Below are 17,265 nucleotides of genomic sequence, written 5' to 3'. Positions count from 1 at the left end.
AGAAGATTCTGACCAACTGGACCGAAAATATTACTATGTAAATTATAATGTATATTGGGTATATAATGGAATGACTGTATTTAGTAGGTATGAACATTATAATGTGCATTGGGTATTTATAGATAAAGACATAAAGTACATTGGGATTAATCAAACGTTTCCTAAAATCATCACAAAATAATATGGTATGACTTTTACCTAATTAAAATAACTAAAATATGTAAATTAATATAAATAACTATAATATAATCATAAGAAATAACTATTAAAAAAACTACTATTTTGATAATTAAAATATAAAAATGATTACATTAGACACAAATGTAATAATACACAATAAATTAGTATTACAATATAAATGGTATGACTTTTACCTCATAAAAATCAATAAAATATGTAAATTAATTAATAAAAATACTTAAACAAGTTAATTATTCATGTGTACAATTTGAGAAAACAATTGCTTTTTTCGTGAAACAAAGATGGAATTTACATTTTAAACAATAAACGTGTGTCCTGCCTTTACAATGTACTGCTTCAGTGCGAATATTGCGATCGGGTGTTGACCAGTTGCCCTCACATGTTAACCCTACACTGCACAATGTTCCACATTTGGAACAATTAATAAGCCGTTAATATTGGCTCTTGTTTTGTTAATATGATTTTAATGTGTAGTTTTAATGAATCTGTATAGATGTCGCTAGCTATGTTTCCAGAAAACATTATCCTATATCGTATGTGGGTGCTATAAACCTGTTCCAAAACGGCATAAGTACTAATTTCAAAATGTTCATTTTTCCCTTTTTTAAAGTAATTAAAATAAAATCAAGGAGGTTACATAAAAAAAAAACACCAATGGTTAGCTTATCTTCTGGTCTATAAAAAATAATATTGACTTGGCTGCTAATATGAGTTTATAAATAGCAATTCACATAAATACAATTGTTCCATATCTGGAACATTGAGCGCAAGAAGTACATAATATAAAAAATATTATCGCTCTTGTATGTACTATAATTAATAATAGTATTACGTATTAGTACGTGTTTACGACGTTTACGTTCGACAGTTTTACGTATATATAAATAATTAAAAAGTTAAATCAATTATTTTAACTATTGATTATATTATTTATGTTTATTTTATTATAATAACATACTTATTAATTATATTTGGTGATAAATCTCTGTTGGTTATTTAATAAATTATAAATGGAGAATATCGCAGACGACGAAGATTTAATTAGGTTTGCATTAGAAATACCTATTGACAGTGATGATGAAAGCGGTGAATCTGATGACGAGTGTTTTATTGATTATGATCCAATAGTTGACAATAACTACAGTCAAAACGATTTTATAGAACAAGCTCCGTCTACAATCACTGCAAGTATTCAAAATCAAAATAATATTATAACTCCAAATATTGAACAAATATTTATACAACCTTCGGATACAATCGATTTTGATCATAATTTATTAGATGGTTTAGAAGATTTAATACCTTTAATAAACTCTGAAGCATTAACCTCACCTGAACAACCACGTAGACAAAATAGACAAACTCAAACATCTAAAACTGCACCAAATAATATTCAAATTCAACCTCCGGTCGTTAGTTATAAGGATATAAATTGGAAAAAAGGAAATTTGATTTTAAATAAAAATGTCACTGAGTTTTTAGGAAATTCAAGTTTGCCAATTGAAATCAGACATTTAATTTCACCATTAGATTTTTTTAGTTTTTTTTTTGATGACGAACTATTAGACTCAATTGTTGAGCAGAGTCTATTGTACAGTGTACAGCAAAATATAAACAATACATTTCGGTTTACCAAAAATGAACTAAAAAAATATTTAGGTATTGTTGCTTTGATGTCACTTGTACATTTACCTAATACAAGAAGCTATTGGAATTGTGTGCTTGGAAATACAATAATTCAGGAAACTATGAGTTTAAAGCGATTTGAACTTATTCGTAGGTACTTGCATTTCAATAATAATGAAACCGCGTTGCCCGTGTCACATAAAAATTACGATCGTCTTCATCGAATAAGGCCCGTGTTAGATCATATTAAAAAAAAATGCAATTCAATTCCTATTGAAGAAAATTTGTCAATAGATGAGCAGATTTGTCCTACCAAGGCCCGTAGTTATTTAAAACAATATTTGCCACTAAAACCGCACAAATGGGGCTATAAGATTTTTGTTCTGAGTGGTGTATCTGGCTTTTCATATAATTTTGAAGTTTATTCAGGCCTGGAGAATAACCCTGATCAAAGACTACAAAATGAACCTAATTTAGGAGCGTCAGCGAATATTGTAGTCAGATTAGCACGTATTATTCCTAAAAATCAAAACTATAAACTCTATTTTGACAACTATTACACCACTCTAGCTCTTGAGGTTTACTTAAAAAAAAAAATGGTATATACAGTTTGGGCACATTACAAAGAAATAGAGTTCCTGGCCTCATTTTACCGGATGAAAAATATTTAAAAACGAAACCTAGAGGGTTTTCTTCTGAATGCTTGGCGGAAGTCGACGGAGAGGCTGTTACAGCGGTAATTTGGAAAGATAATAAATGCGTTACACTACTTTCAACTTTATCAGGAAAATTACCAGAAACTGAAGTCAAACGCTTTGATAAAAAAAACAAAATTCGTAGTATAGTGCCATGTCCAAACATTGTTGGTGTTTACAACAAACATATGGGTGGTGTAGATTTATTGGATGCTCATATAGCCCGATATAGAGTAGGAATGAGGTCTAAAAAATGGTATTTTAAAATGTTTTATCATTTCTTTGATGTTGCGATGGTTAATGCGTGGATTTTGTACAAAAAAGTTAACAGTGATGAAAAGTATATGCCACTAAAAGATTTTCGTCAAGAAATAGCCGTATCATTGTGCAAAATTGGAGAAAATCTAACACCAACCAGAGGGAGAAAACGAAAAGAACCGGAACAAAGTGAAAAAAAAAACGAGGTGATAAGTCTAATTTGTTTAGATTATTAAATATAAATAAACAAGTATTATTATTTTTTCTAGGATATCAAACATTTAAGCCACCAAGAGACGTACGGTTGGACATGATTGCACATTTCCCAAAAATAACCGACAAGAGAGAACGCTGCAAAAATAATGGTTGTGGCAAAAAAACCTCAATTATGTGCCGAAAGTGCAAAGTGTACTTATGTTTAAATAAAACAAATGACTGTTTTATATTATTTACCTACTACTTTTATAATAATATAGTGTTATAAGTTTTTATAATTTTTTAATAAATAAAAAATATCAATATTGCAAATCAAATAATGTACTTAGTAAAAATTATAATTGTAGTTAAAAAAAATTGTTTGAATAAAATACTCATCTCCGTATGCACAATGTTCCATATATGGAACAATTTAAAAATTTCGAAATTTCAGCAAAACCAAAACTTAAAAATTTTTTTTTTTATTTTTCCTAGTTTAGTGAAGTATACACAAAACTCATATTTTTTTTTTGAAGGAAAAAAAAAAATCGTGCAGTGTAGGGTTAATATATACACGATTACAATATATAGCCCGTAAAATAGGGGAGGTAAATATACAAACAATAATTAAAATTATTTATAAAAATAATGTAAAATAGTATAAAATGAAAGAAAAAAATTCATATGCATGGAATTATGTATACCTCTACCTAATATTGTATTTTGTAATAATTACTAACAAAACAATATGAATACAATAGTCAATTAAATAATAAATATTTTAATTATGTGGCAATCAATGTGATAATTTGTTAACAAAAAAATAGTATAAAATTATAGAAAAAATACATTATTATGCTAATAATAATTACTAACAAAATAAAATGAAAAAGTCAATGAAATAATTAGATATAATAATTATTTATTATGTTTTGTTATAATAATTACAAACAGATTTTACAAAATCTAATCTACTAATATTCTTGTTTTTATATTTATTTATAAAGTCTTCAATACGGGCTTTTCTTGTTTAAGTATGCGTGCAATTAGTTATATTTTTAATTTCGTTTACACTGCTTATAGCAATGTATGTATCTATTTGTTTGTACTTCTTTTATAACATTTACAAAAATAAAAATATTTGGATGTGCACTACTAAAGTTCCTCGAAAATGACGAATGAAATGATTCACATGCATTGGTTCTTTCTGAATCAATTGAATTCATAGCCCACATAGAAGGTGGAAAAATCGAACTTGAGGAAATATATGTATCAACTAAATAGTCAGAAAATTCAACTAATTTTTCTGATAAAGGCTTAATTGACAACAGATCTCCAACAAAACAATCGTCTACTTCACTAGAGGGTAGTAATGAGAGACCAAAAATTAAGTGAAGACAGTTTCCAATTTCTGAATTTGGATCCATATAATCCGGCTTTAGATTTAATCCTAATTTATTGTTGTATGCGTTTCCACCATGACGAAGTTAGATAAAATCTGCACCCCACGATTGTAATTAATGGCAAAACAACTTTGGAAGATACATGGATCCTTTGTTTGAAATTGGATAAAATAATTGACGAATTGAATTCAAGTTCAAAGCTAGAACATTTTTTTTTTAACATATTAAATAATAATTCGTACGTTTTCGATGATTTGTTAGGCAGTAATGAAAACACTAATGGAATATAATGTCCATTTTTGACCCAGTATATTGTAAAAAGTTGTAAAAAAAATTTCATACAATATTCAAATTTTCCGTCTACAAAAATTTTATTTCAGGAACATACAAATTTTAAATTTGATTCTGTAGTAAAACATACAATATTTTCCGTATCGTTGTTATATAATAGAAAATTCTAACCTTTGTAAGTATTTAATTGTAATAGTGTTAATGCTGAATGAACTTCAGAAATAGATTTTGGAAGTGGTGGAAGTGTTTTTCTTCTGGCACGATAAATGCTTCTACGAATGGAGATTACATCGTTTACATCAACGACATTTGATTGGACTATTTTATATTTATTATTTATTACAAAATACAACATCATCCATAAAATTACAAATATCAAAATTTGATTCTATCATTTTATATTATTTTATATTATTTTTATAAATAATTATATTTATTGTTTGTATATTTACCTCCCCTATTTTACGGGTTATATCACGCCCGCTATTATAAGTGCGATAAGTCTGAATTATCCCGACTGTTATATTCATATTCTAATAAAATATATAAACACAATGTAAATAATATAATATGTATATATATATATATTTATTTATTTAAAAAAGAACAAAAAACTAATCCAAAATTATTATTTAAAAATTGTCTATTAAAATAACAAAGTTGGTTATATTGATTAATAATAATATATTATTATTAATTTTAGCATTGGCATTAATCTTAAGAAAATTTAAAAATCCAATAATTTGTTGTAATTTAAACTAAAAAAAAATAATTAAACTTACCAATGATTCTGTCAGAATCAAAATTATTATCAAGTCCGACTGCTGAAATATCTAGTAGTTCTACTATATTTTCAAAATTATCAATATTTTTAAATGTTTTGACAGAACCACTTCCAGTTTTATAAATTTCCTTTCTTTGATCAAATAACCTCTGTTTAACTTCTCTTTTTTTTTCTCCCATTTATATCTTAAACTTTTTGATCCTCTTTGTATACCTATATTACATTATTTTAATTATTTTATTTTATTTTAATTAAATAGGCAATTTGTTACAAAATATGTAGTTCATGCATTAAATGATTGGTTAGTAGCTCCAATAATTTTATTATAAAATTACAGCATAATAAAATAAGCTAAAAACTAATATTTAAAAAATATAGAATGTCAAATCATAAACAAATGACCAAAATTTCTACTAGTCGACAAATATTAATTATATCAATTATATTATACAAATATAGCAAAATACTGGTCGTTTGATTGTGTTTAAACAGAAAAATAAAAAAATTGAGAAAAAGATAAAATTTAAAAGTAGTAACAAGCACTAGTAAAATCAATAGCTGGAAAATTGGAAAATGAAAGAATAATTTTTAATAAATAAAACTTATAAGCATATACCTAATATCTATATCATGCACATTAGATATGCTAGTTAAATATTTTAATATGTATGATTGTATGATATTGTATGATTTAAATAAATTATGTGGCTTTCTCGTACCCAAAAGAAGGCTAGCAATAATTTTAAAAAGAATGCATAGATTGTATAAAATTATTAATATTTTATTTTTCAATTTAATACTTTCCTTGATATTAATTCTGTATCACAGTCCACAGATAATAGTTATTGAATGCTAATTATTAGGTAATTAACTTGAAAATAACTCAGTTATTCATACCTATTAGGTATATTTTTTCATTGGCTGTTGAAACTAATAATTATAATATTTTTGTACACGATCCATTGATTCAAAAATTTATTTGTAATTTAATATAACTACTTACTTGTGGATACAACCATTTTACTATCAATCAAATTCCAGATTTCGTTCTTTTTTTTCCAAATATCAGAATCCGTTTCTTTGGAAACCGTATTTTAACACTAGTTCCACAAGTAATTTATCTTCAACGGCGAAAAGTTGGCTTGCCTATCTCTCTTTGGTTTATTCATTTTCAAAAATTATAAGTATAAATTATAAAAGAATAATTCATATTTAAAAAAAATCAAAATTTAAATTAATAAAACAAAAACTGACACAACCTCATGTAGTCGTGTTCAACACGGTAAACGATTATCACTTAAAAAAAAATTGTGTATATAAAGTTTTCCTTATCACATAGCAGCTGATTTCATTATTAACCAATGAAAAAATTTGTACTGTTTAAAATGATATAACTGATGGTTAGTACAAGCGGTAACATTGTAATAACTAATAATGGTCTGTATTAAACTCGCCGCTAAAGTACCCGCTACGCTAAACTACACAGCTCCATTTCAACAGCATGTACATTTGTGATTTTTTGAATTTTGTTATAAACATTATTTTGCGGATAACTTGCGTAAATATTTGTACTTGTTTTCAAATTTTGCGGACAAGTAGTTTTTTAGCAAATAATACTATTTTACGATTTTGCTGACTTTTCAAATTCACTTGACAAACATTTATCATATTATAATTACCATATAAAAATTATAATTTTTACAAATCAAACAATATTTTCCCAAAATTTAAAAAAACTGATTAGGTACTGTATTTTTTAATACTTTTTATAGACATGTTATTATTTTGACTACCAAAACCTGCATACTAATTTTCTTAGTTTGTATTAATTTTTACCTCTATTTTCATCATACTTGTTAACCGTGAAATTAATAAATTATTTTTTAAACCTTTTATTTTTTTTAATCAATTGAAATCAAAAAAATTTTTGAAAATGTTGCAATTTTGCGAACTATTTAAATTTTTCTGACATGTTATTACATATTTTGTTTTAAGCTCTCCATTAGTACTTAACTATAAAATTAGTGAACCACTTGAACTATCGTGGGTATCTAACTTATTAAACTATATTATCTGTTGTTAATATTTTTTTTACTATATTTTATGTACTTTAAATGCTTTTTTTTGTAAAAGCTTAATATTTTTAAAATTAGAATTAAGAACACGATTCTACTTATTTTAACATTTTGGTTAAAATGATTTTCTTATAATATTAATTTTAATTAAATTTTAATATGATTTTAAATGGCGTATCTAGGTATACAATAATGATATTATAATTTGTTAAGTATTTAATATTCAAAATGATACAATTTATTCAAACATAAAATAAAATTGGACACCTGCAATTCATGGTACAAATGTAACAGAGTTCTCTTTTGACTTAAATATTTGTATAATACCATTAGTGTGTACTATACGCACCGGTATAATATAATATGTATTACATACTACCGCTGATTTAACAAGTAAAACCGTTTTAGATGGTTTTTAGCTAGTAGCCAAAGGTCCAAGACACTTCAGAGAATCGCAACAAAGATATTATAAAGTCTTGTTTGTCAAAGAATGTAATCATTGAAAGCCAAGTTAAAAGTGATAAAAATTACGTATTGCTGTTATAAATGTTTCAAAATTCTGAATGGGAGTGAATTTTAATTGCCACTCTGCTTTATTAGAAATGACGTAGCTCATTTTATGAAAAATGTATCAACATGGAAACCGTTGAAAGACTTAAAATCTACAATGAGCAGAAAATGTTTCTTACAGTCATATGCACTCCTAATGCAATCAACATCATTAAATGAAGCAAGAGAAATAGCGAAGTCAATTTTAATAGTTTTTGGTGTCAGTCCAACCGATGGAATGAAGGTCTGTGAAAATGTATTTACTGATGAACGTACCATAGTTGAAGAAAAACCGTTTACAACTACGTAAAGCTATTGCTGGAGTGCCATATCAAATTTCAGACTTAGCTGACGAAATTTGCAATGAGTATTCAATTCAGGAAGAGCTCCGTCAGGTAATTTTCTTATTTAATTTAATATACTAATTAATTATTTTAATGCATTTTATTTTAGTATTTAAAATTTTTAATACTAATTATTATTATTAAAATCTTTAATAATAATTTATTATGTTACAAGTAATAATTTGTTAAATGTTGACAAAATAATTTTTATAGAAATAAATAAATAATGCAATCGATGATTTTTTAGTAACTTGATAAGTAGAACCCAGATTTCAATGCAAAGTGCATATTTTTTTGGTTGATCTTAGACAATGCTTTTCAAGTACATAATTTACTTCATGTAAATGTTTCAAAGCTAAAAATCTTAATTTGCATTTTTAGCATTATTGAGTCATTTTTTTGGTTTTTAATGCATATTTGTTCAATATACTATACAGATTCTATCAGATTGTAGAAAATCTTTGGTGTTTGAACATATTAAATAATGTATTAATCTTCAATGTAATTTTAAAAATTTAGTGAGTATAAAATAGACTTAAATATAATTTTAATTTTACACAAATATTATTGTATATTTTAGTATGTTTAGCATTCTAATTAAATAATATGGCCCCAAAACATATACGTGTCAATACCATAACAGCATCGTAAATTTTTACAAATTTCAGATTTTTTTTAATAAAAAATTAATAATCTTACCTTATTTATAAATTCCAAATCAAAATACCAAATTGTATAAAAAAAAAATATTGCATTTTTAAGGTTATTTTTATGATAAAATGCATTTTTTAAGAGCATTTATGGCTATTTTTTAGAGCATATATTTTATATTATATTTTATTTATTTATTTAAATTTAAATCTATGAGATTACTGGGCCTCACTAAGACATATACTCGTGTGGAAGCCTAGGGTATATAGTTTTAAGTGCATTTAAATCCGAGCCTTATTTATTTATTTATTTATTATAACAATACCGGCTGAGTCTAATTATCCATAATATGATAATACTAATAAACATTTTTACAATGAATAAAAACAATAACAATAGTGATAATTCTAATTATACATAAATAAAAAACATGAATAACACATGAAAGATATAACAAATACTAAAAAATAAGCTTTAAAAATAATACAGGCAATAATTACAATATTACATGTAAATAAAATAATTAAGATGTATAATATTATTTTATAACTTACTTATATGATTTACTATATTTATTTATTTCAGAATAACACAGTTAAAGAATTTGAAGACAATTTATTACTGGCATGTAATGAAATGTTAAATAATATGACATTTAAAACTTGGGCACAATCAATATTATTAGAATGCGAAGAATTGGTTGAAGATGGTGATCATGAAAATGCACAGTATATTCCCGCCGTAATCCCTTTTATTTTAAAATCATTGGAATTATTACCATTATGCCATTATGGTCAAACGTAATGTGTAAAGCGTTTAAGTTTCCTGTAAAACTTGCTAGTAGTTGTGCATCAGAAGCTAGTTTTAATAATGTTAAAAACAGAATATTTAAAGAATTACCGTGTCGAGTAGACGATTTTGTTCAAAGCCATTTAGATTCATTAGAAGGAGCAATGATTTTACACGAAGCTAGTGAATTAGAATCCTATAAAAGCCATTGCAATACAGAGGAAAATATAGACGATCTGACGAAAGAAACAAATGACAAAACGATTAATGACAATTTTATAGATTTCCAAGATACACCAATAACATTGGATGACAACGACTTACATTCAGTGGTATTTGAGAGAATAAACGACGATGAACTATTAGCAGTAGAAAATTGGCGTGGACAAGGAGAGCTAAATTAACGAATAAAAAACGATCATATTTCACAAACGATTCAAACGCTTTACATGTAGACCTAAATTCTCAAAACAATAAAAAATCTTTAGGTGTAATTTTGAATGGTAGTTCAAAAAAAATGAAGTGCAGAGTAATAAACAAAAATAAAATTGAACTACTTAATACTTGTGCGTTTGATACTCTGGTTCAATTGTTTGCTAGTGCTACAATAGATAGTATTCAATTTGGAAATTATATTTTAAATGAGAAAAATACAGGACTCTTCTTTGAACTTCTCCAATGTGTTACGAAAAATGGTGTAAGTAATAAAGTATATGACTTAAGGGCTAGAATCTTATATCACGTATTTCCACATGATGAACTGTTACGATCAATTATACGAGTTGGCTGTCACTGTCATATAAGAGAGATGATAAACAAAATATTAAATGATATAATTATGGCCGATGAAATCCATGAATACTCTAATGAACAGTGTCAACGTATAATGAAAACTGTACATGTTACATTTATTCCGTTTTCATGTCATTTTGATAACTTTGGGGATTTGGAAGAGGAAATTAATGATTTAATAAAATCGCAATCATCAATATGTAATTTCAATAAATGCAAAGGACTTTGGACTGTTGAGACAATATTAAAAAAAACCATATTTTAATTGAAGTGTCAAACATACCAGAAGGTAAATACAAATTGTTATAATTTTAACTAGCAATCCTAAATATTTTCATACAATTTAACTATATTGCACAAGTTTTATTGTTTAATGCAAATTATTTCCATAAGGAAATTATAAATAATTATTAAAAACAATTCAATGTCAATACAGTTTAAAAACAATTAATAAATTAATTTTATGTTTAATAGTGGTCTTAAATGTTAGAAAGTGAATCAAATTTAATTATTTCTTATTAAAAATTTTGTTAATAAAATAGTTAGTTATAAAATAATATAGTTAAACGTGACCATTGCCCCAGATTATATTAACCACTGAGCCACTTATAACTGATTTGAGACATTTATCTAAAGAAATGTAAGATCCTGAACAACCAATCATTAAATTCATTAAATATAACAGAGTAATTAATGTATGTGGTCTTACTAACTATGTAAGTGATTCGACTAGTAAAGAAACAAATAAATTGGAGAAATTTATAAGTTCTACTGGTATTAACCTTCGTGGAACAAAATGGATGTATGGCGGCCCAGATTTTAATTCCGTTGAAAAACGTAGAACTATGCGGAACGTGAATTAAACTGGGGAAATTAAGTCAAACCCTGGACTACACATGCAATCATCTCAGACGATTACTACTATATGGCCTTATGCAAGGGAAAATATTATGTTGGGCAAATGTGTAATGATGATTAACATATCACAAGCTACAGTAAAACGAATTATTTTGAACAATTTATCAACATTAAGTATGATGAAGATTCGTTCAATGAAATAATTACTACACCTAATTATTCAGAAAGTGAAGACGAATCTTTTTCTACAGTTCAGTCCTCTAAGAAGATAAGAGTTCAACCAATGACTGAGCGCGTGTTTACTACAGTAACAATTAACATTACAACTGAGGCAATTATACTTTGCAAATATGATATACTATAAACAATATTATATGATATACAAATAGATTATATTAACCACTGATCAACTTAAAACTGAACCTGATTTGAGAAATTTATCTAAAGAAATGTAAGATCCTGAACAACCAATCAATAAATTCATTAAATATAACAGAGTAATAAATATATGTGGACTTACTAACTATGTAATTGATACGACTAGTAAAGAAAAAATAAATTGGAGAAATTTATACGTTCTACTGGTAATAACCTTCGTGGAACAAAATGGATGTATGGCGGCCCAGATTTTAATTCCGTTGAAAAACGTAGAACTATGCGAAACGTAAATTAAACTGGGGAAATTAAGTCAAACCCTGGACTACACATGCAATCATCTCAGACGATTGCTACTATATGGCCTTATGCAAGGGAAAATATTATGTTGTGCAAGTGTGTAATAATGATCAACATATCACAAGCTACAGTAAAACGAATTATTTTGAACAATTTATCAACATTAAGTATGATGAAGATTCGTTCAATGAAATAATTACTACACCTAATTATTCAGAAAGTGAAGAGGAATCTTTTTCTACAGTTCAGTCCTCTAAGAAGATAAGTGTTCAACCAATGACTGAGCGATTGTTTACTACAGTAACAATTAACATTACAACTGAGCCAATTTTACTTTGCAAATATGATATACAATAAACAATATTATATGATATACAAATTGATTATATTAACCACTGATCCACTTAAAACTGAAACTGATTTGAGACATTTATCTAAAGAAATGTAAGATCCTGAACAACAAATCAATAAATTCATTAAATATAACAGAGTTATAAATATATGTGGACTTACTAACTATGTAAGTGATTCGACTAGTAAAGAAAAAAATAAATTGGATAAATTAATACGTTCTACTGGTATTAGCCTTCGTGGAACAAAATGTATGTATGGCGGCCCGGATTTTAATTCCGTTGAAAAACGTAGAACTTTGCGAAACGTGAATTAAACTGGGGAAATTAAGTCAAACCCTAGACTACACATGCAATGATCTCAGACGATTACTACTATATGGCCTTATGCAAAGGATACTATTATGTTGGGCAAGTGTGTAATGATGATCAACATATCACAAGCTACAGTAAAACGAATTATTTTGAACAATTTATCAACATTAAGTATGATGAAGATTCGTTCAATGAAATAATTACTACACCTAATTATTCAGAAAGTGAAGACGAATCGTTTTCTACAGTTCAGTCCTCTAAGAAGATAAGAGTTCAACCAATGACTGAGCGCGTGTTTACTACAGTAACAATTAACATTACAACTGAGGCAATTATACTTTGCAAATATGATATACTATAAACAATATTATATGATATACAAATAGATTATATTAACCACTGATCAACTTAAAACTGAACCTGATTTGAGAAATTTATCTAAAGAAATGTAAGATCCTGAACAACCAATCAATAAATTCATTAAATATAACAGAGTAATAAATATATGTGGACTTACTAACTATGTAATTGATACGACTAGTAAAGAAAAAATAAATTGGAGAAATTTATACGTTCTACTGGTAATAACCTTCGTGGAACAAAATGGATGTATGGCGGCCCAGATTTTAATTCCGTTGAAAAACGTAGAACTATGCGAAACGTAAATTAAACTGGGGAAATTAAGTCAAACCCTGGACTACACATGCAATCATCTCAGACGATTGCTACTATATGGCCTTATGCAAGGGAAAATATTATGTTGTGCAAGTGTGTAATAATGATCAACATATCACAAGCTACAGTAAAACGAATTATTTTGAACAATTTATCAACATTAAGTATGATGAAGATTCGTTCAATGAAATAATTACTACACCTAATTATTCAGAAAGTGAAGAGGAATCTTTTTCTACAGTTCAGTCCTCTAAGAAGATAAGTGTTCAACCAATGACTGAGCGATTGTTTACTACAGTAACAATTAACATTACAACTGAGCCAATTTTACTTTGCAAATATGATATACAATAAACAATATTATATGATATACAAATTGATTATATTAACCACTGATCCACTTAAAACTGAAACTGATTTGAGACATTTATCTAAAGAAATGTAAGATCCTGAACAACAAATCAATAAATTCATTAAATATAACAGAGTTATAAATATATGTGGACTTACTAACTATGTAAGTGATTCGACTAGTAAAGAAAAAAATAAATTGGATAAATTAATACGTTCTACTGGTATTAGCCTTCGTGGAACAAAATGTATGTATGGCGGCCCGGATTTTAATTCCGTTGAAAAACGTAGAACTTTGCGAAACGTGAATTAAACTGGGGAAATTAAGTCAAACCCTAGACTACACATGCAATGATCTCAGACGATTACTACTATATGGCCTTATGCAAAGGATACTATTATGTTGGGCAAGTGTGTAATGATGATCAACATATCACAAGCTACAGTAAAACGAATTATTTTGAACAATTTATCAACATTAAGTATGATGAAGATTCGTTCAATGAAATAATTACTACACCTAATTATTCAGAAAGTGAAGACGAATCGTTTTCTACAGTTCAGTCCTCTAAGAAGATAAGAGTTCAACCAATGACTGAGCGATTGTTTACTACAGTAACAATTAACATTACAACTGAGCCAATTTTACTTTGCAAATATGATATACTATAAACAATATTATATGATATACAAATTGATTATATTAACCACTGATCCACTTATAACTGAAACTGATTTGAGACATTTATCTAAAGAATTGTAAGATCCTGAACAACAAAACAATAAATTCATTAAATATAACAGAGTAATAAATATATGTGGACTTACTAACTATGTAAGTGATTCGACTAGTAAAAAAAAAAATAAATTGGATAAATTAATACGTTCTACCGGTATTAGCCTTCGTGGAACAAAATGTATGTATGGCGGCCCGGATTTTAATTCCGTTGAAAAACGTAGAACTTTGCGAAACGTGAATTAAACTGGGGAAATTAAGTCAAACCCTGGACTACACATGCAATCATCTCAAACGATTACTACTATATGGCCTTATGCAAAGGATACTATTATGTTGGGCAAGTGTGTAATGATGATCAACATATCACAAGCTACAGTAAAACGAATTATTTTGAACAATTTATCAACATTAAGTATGATGAAGATTCGTTCAATGAAATAATAACTACACCTAATTATTCAGAAAGTGAAGACGAATCTTTTTCTAAAGTTCAGTCCTCTAAGAAGATAAGAGTTCAACCAATGACTGAGCGATTGTTTACTACAGTAACAATTAACATTACAACTGAGCCAATTTTACTTTGCAAATATGATATACTATAAACAATATTATATGATATACAAATAGATTATATTAACCACTGATCCACTTATAACTGAACCTGATTTGAGAAATTTATCTAAAGAAATGTAAGATCCTGAACAACCAATCAATAAATTCATTAAATATAACAGAGTAATAAATATATGTGGACTTACTAACTATGTAAGTGATTCGACTAGTAAAGAAAAAAATAAATTGGATAAATTAATACGTTCTACTGGTATTAGCCTTCGTGGAACAAAATGTATGTATGGCGGCCCGGATTTTAATTCCGTTGAAAAACGTAGAACTTTGCGAAACGTGAATTAAACTGGGGAAATTAAGTCAAACCCTAGACTACACATGCAATGATCTCAGACGATTACTACTATATGGCCTTATGCAAAGGATACTATTATGTTGGGCAAGTGTGTAATGATGATCAACATATCACAAGCTACAGTAAAACGAATTATTTTGAACAATTTATCAACATTAAGTATGATGAAGATTCGTTCAATGAAATAATTACTACACCTAATTATTCAGAAAGTGAAGACGAATCGTTTTCTACAGTTCAGTCCTCTAAGAAGATAAGAGTTCAACCAATGACTGAGCGATTGTTTACTACAGTAACAATTAACATTACAACTGAGCCAATTTTACTTTGCAAATATGATATACTATAAACAATATTATATGATATACAAATTGATTATATTAACCACTGATCCACTTATAACTGAAACTGATTTGAGACATTTATCTAAAGAATTGTAAGATCCTGAACAACAAAACAATAAATTCATTAAATATAACAGAGTAATAAATATATGTGGACTTACTAACTATGTAAGTGATTCGACTAGTAAAAAAAAAAATAAATTGGATAAATTAATACGTTCTACCGGTATTAGCCTTCGTGGAACAAAATGTATGTATGGCGGCCCGGATTTTAATTCCGTTGAAAAACGTAGAACTTTGCGAAACGTGAATTAAACTGGGGAAATTAAGTCAAACCCTGGACTACACATGCAATCATCTCAAACGATTACTACTATATGGCCTTATGCAAAGGATACTATTATGTTGGGCAAGTGTGTAATGATGATCAACATATCACAAGCTACAGTAAAACGAATTATTTTGAACAATTTATCAACATTAAGTATGATGAAGATTCGTTCAATGAAATAATAACTACACCTAATTATTCAGAAAGTGAAGACGAATCTTTTTCTAAAGTTCAGTCCTCTAAGAAGATAAGAGTTCAACCAATGACTGAGCGATTGTTTACTACAGTAACAATTAACATTACAACTGAGCCAATTTTACTTTGCAAATATGATATACTATAAACAATATTATATGATATACAAATAGATTATATTAACCACTGATCCACTTATAACTGAACCTGATTTGAGACATTTATCTAAAGAAATGTAAGATCCTGAACAACAAATCAATAAATTCATTAAATATAACAGAGTAATAAATATATGTGGACTTACTAACTATGTAAGTGATTCGACTAGTAAAGAAAAAAATAAATTGGATAAATTAATACGTTCTACTGGTATTAGCCTTCGTGGAACAAAATGTATGTATGGCGGCCCGGATTTTAATTCCGTTGAAAAACGTAGAACTTTGCGAAACGTGAATTAAACTGGGGAAATTAAGTCAAACCCTAGACTACACATGCAATGATCTCAGACGATTACTACTATATGGCCTTATGCAAAGGATACTATTATGTTGGGCAAGTGTGTAATGATGATCAACATATCACAAGCTACAGTAAAAAGAATTATTTTGAACAATTTATCAACATTAAGTATGATGAAGATTCGTTCAATGAAATAATTACTACACCTAATTATTCAGAAAGTGAAGAAGAATCTTTTTCTACAGTTCAGTCCTCTAAGAAGATAAGAGTTCAACCAATGACTGAGCGATTGTTTACTACAGTAACAATTAACAATACAACTTAGGCAATTTTACTTTGCAAATATGATATACTATAAACAATATTATATGATATACAAATAGATTATATTAACCACT

This window comes from Rhopalosiphum padi, chromosome 3 (assembly GCF_020882245.1).
Source record: "Rhopalosiphum padi isolate XX-2018 chromosome 3, ASM2088224v1, whole genome shotgun sequence".
NCBI lineage: Eukaryota > Metazoa > Arthropoda > Insecta > Hemiptera > Aphididae > Rhopalosiphum > Rhopalosiphum padi.
Note: the sequence above shows the minus strand (reverse complement) of the source record.